The sequence below is a fragment of the Pongo pygmaeus genome, chromosome 19, assembly GCF_028885625.2.
Source record: "Pongo pygmaeus isolate AG05252 chromosome 19, NHGRI_mPonPyg2-v2.0_pri, whole genome shotgun sequence".
Classification (NCBI taxonomy): Eukaryota; Metazoa; Chordata; class Mammalia; order Primates; family Hominidae; genus Pongo; species Pongo pygmaeus.
Window position 1 is genome coordinate 76,579,269 of NC_072392.2, and position 3,674 is coordinate 76,582,942.

Sequence of the window (3,674 nt, forward strand, 5' to 3'; positions counted from 1 at the left end):
AGGCAAGAGAATGGTGTAGACCCAGGAGGCGGAGCTTGCAGTGAGGTGAGATTGTGCCACTGCACTCCAGCCTGGGCGACAGAGCAAGACTCCATCTCAAAAAACAACAACTGCAACAACAACAAAAAAACCCAAAACAACAACAACAACAAAGCAAAAAAAAACAAAAAACAAAAACAAATCAAACTTATCTTAATAATATTATTACAGAACTGAAAAGAAACCCAAAAATACTAGCATAAGTATATAAGAACATAATTGAATGTGAAATTGTTCTGTTTTATGTAAATTATGTATAAAGCAAATAAAGGGGAAATGTAGAAAATTATAAAGAATTTAAGAAATAAATCAGGAATTTCAAGCTATAATAAACCAATACATTAAAATAGATATCATTGTATATGCAACTTATAATATACAACAGTATGTGCAATTAATCAGTTTTTCTTTTATATTTATAGAAATAGCTGAATGACACCCAAAGAGCATATTTCTCTGTGTTCCGGAGGAAGAAAGTTATCATAAGCAGAAATTATAATAACTTTGAGCACTATGTCCTAAGTGGCCAAGGTAACAGTTTCTTGATCACAAACCCAGCTGGCATTTACAGGTACTGTGAAAGACTAGATCAGGCCTTGGCAACTGAGGGCAATATGGCTCTTAGAAAGAACTGAAGGATATAGTTCAAGGCTTAAACCAGCCCTGCTCAAATTTGCCGCTGAAAAGCAACCAAAATTGAGGCCCCATTATTTGAGGTCTGGCCAAATGGCCTTGCTGCCTGTCTCTCCACCTCCCTGTATCTTCTTGTAGTTCCTATCTACTTTCTAGGGTGATGGTAATAATGGTCAAAGTAGCTAGTCACATGCCTAAGTACGTACTCAATAAATACTGCTTCGCTTTCTTTCTCCTATGGCTCCACACATCTTTTTTAAAAAAATAATGAGCACACAAACAAGGTTGGCTGTAGACATTTCATTTTAAGAGCCAGCTACATGGCTCAAATATTGGTTGTGGTACCCTCTGATTTGTTTAAAATTCACCCAGGGATCCCACAATGATTCTCAATTTGATCTGAGCAAGCACAATTTGAAATATATCTTAGTATTCTAAATGGTTTCCTGGCCCATAAGGAATCAGGCAGGCTACAGCATGTTTGGATAAAGATTCACATCTAACCCATGAACATATATAAAATGCTTATATCAGTTATCTTGTGTTACACAGACACAGGGACAAAATTATAGTGTATGGTATGCCAAAGGCTCAAAATAGCAGGATGGTTATTTAAATTGTAGTTTAGAATTCCTCAAATCACTACCTTTTCCTAAGAAGTCCATATCCTTATGACATTGTAAGCCCAATAAAGAAAGGAGGAAATATAGTGCCTATCATCTGAATGTGCAGACTCCATCATATGGCAGAACATTTGTAACTAGCCACGTGGCTTGGGGCAAACCACTTTATTTCTTCAGTCTGAGAAACATTTGCATACCTACCTCATACAAGGCTTTGAGATGGACTTCTGAGGGATGACTCAGACATGACTTTAAAGAGAAGGGCCTACTGGGTATGGACTTTCAGTAGAGTTAAGTACAGAATCTGCAGTAGTTCTAGAAGCAGAATGGTATATTCAGGAATAGGGATAAGCAAGTGGTCTGATTTGGTTGAAGTATATGGGGCATGCAGAGAGTGCAGGGGACTAAGGTTGTTGGGGGGCTATTTATTGGATGTAGAGGTCATAAGAGGGGAGGCATCACAGATTTGGAGCCTAGGTGACTTGGAAGATGGGTTGCCCTTTTTAAATTTAATTTTTTTTTTTTTTTGAGATGGAGTCTCGCTCTGTCACGCAGGCTGGAGTGCAGTGATGCCATCTCGGTTCACTGCAACCTCCTCCTCCCGGATTCAAGTGATTCTCCTGCCTCAGCCTCCAGAGTAGCTGGGATTACAGGGACCCACCACCACACCTGGCTAATTTTTGTATTTTTAGTAAAGACGGGGTTTCACCATGTTGGCCAGGTTGGTCTTGAACTCCTGATCTCAGGTGGTCCGCCCACCTCAGCCTTCCAAAGTGCTGAGATTACAGGCATGAGCCACCGTGCCCGGCCGACTTTGGTTTTAAATGTACATCCTAGGTTTTAAGATTCTAGTTGGACATTCAGCTGGAGAGTCCAGAAGGTAGCTGAAATGTGGGATTGAATCTTGGGAGTATTTCAGTGGACATATAGATCTGAGAGCTGCTGAAAGTGAAAGTTGAACCTGATTGGGTCTACTTACCAGGATGTAGGTCCAGTTAATGCAGTCACGATACCCTATTAATGGTAGGCTTAAACCAGACAGAGGGTATTTTTTTTCTCTCTTTTTTTTTTCTTTTTTTTTTTTTTGAGAAGAAGTCTCACTCTGTCGCCCAGGCTGGAGTGCAGTGGCATGATCTCGGCTCACTGCAACCTCTGCCTCCCGGGTTCAAGCAATTCTCTGCCTCAGCCTCCCAAGTAGCTGGGATTACAGGTGCCCACCACCACACCTGGCTAATTTTTGTATTTTTAGTAGAGACAGGGTTTCATCATCTTGGCCAGGCTGGTCTTGAACTCGTGACCTCGTGATCCACCCACTTCGGGCTCCCAACGTGCTGGGATTACAGGTATGAGCCCCCGCGCATGGCCTTTTTTTTCTTTTTCACATAATTCAAGAGTAAGCAGTCTAGGGTTGGTGTGGTGGCTCTGGGATGTCAGAGACTCAGATTCCTCCTATCTTTTTGCTCCACCAAGCCCGGGGTCATGCCTTTTCTCACATTGTCCAAGATGGCTTAACACTACTGTACTTCCAGGCAGTGGGAAGGAGAAAACAAGTTAAAAGTATGACCTGGATGTACTGTAGGACTAGAACCCTGGTTTTTAGCTAAACTCATGCTAAACCCACAATAAAGATTACATTTCCAGTCTCCCTTACAGATAAGTGGCCAATCAGAGGTGAGCCAAATACACATGAGCAACTTCTAGATCCATTCTACAAACATCTTTTGAATATCACTATGTCCTTCCATACTGAGTCACAGAGAACAGTGCTGTGAAAGCCAAAGGAAAGGAGAGCGCTTGCTTCAGCAGCACATTTACTAAAATTGGAACCATACAGGAAGATTAGCATGTCCCCTGTGCAAGGATGATGTGCAAATTCGTGAAATGTTCCATATTTTTTAAAAAAGTCCAGGCACAGTGGCTCATGCCTGTGCTCCCAGCACTTTGGGAGGCTGAGGTTCAAGACCAGCCTGGGCAACATAGCAAGACCTCATCTCTATAAAAAATTTTTTTTAATAACGAGAGGCTTCTGAAAGAGGGGTTTCACAATGTTACAGACAGATCAAGGAGGAGGAGAACTGAAGACACGAGGGCAGAGCTACTCAATCAGGGCCTATTTTGCCACTTCCAGGGGACATCTGGCCATGTCTGGAGACATTTTTGGTTTGTGATGACTGAAAGGAAATGTGTGTGCTTCTATCATCTAGAAATTAGAGGACACAGGTGCTACTAAACACTCTGCAATGCATAGGAAAACCCCCAACAACGAAGAATAATCCTGGCCCAAAATAGCAATTGTGCTGAGGTTGAAAAACCCTGCATCAGGAGATTAGGACAGGCTGGGCCTGGTGGCTCACACCTGTAATCCCAGCATTTTGGGAG

General features: G+C 42.0%; 1 non-coding gene across 1 annotated transcript; it reads left to right on the top strand.

Annotated features, from left to right (window-relative positions):
• The first annotated feature begins 3,085 nt into the window (after positions 1–3,085).
• LOC129018435 (U6 spliceosomal RNA) lies at positions 3,086–3,191 on the top strand. Its single transcript, XR_008495266.1, has one exon. It is a non-coding gene; the product is annotated as a U6 spliceosomal RNA (small nuclear RNA).
• Positions 3,192–3,674: the final 483 nt, after the last annotated feature.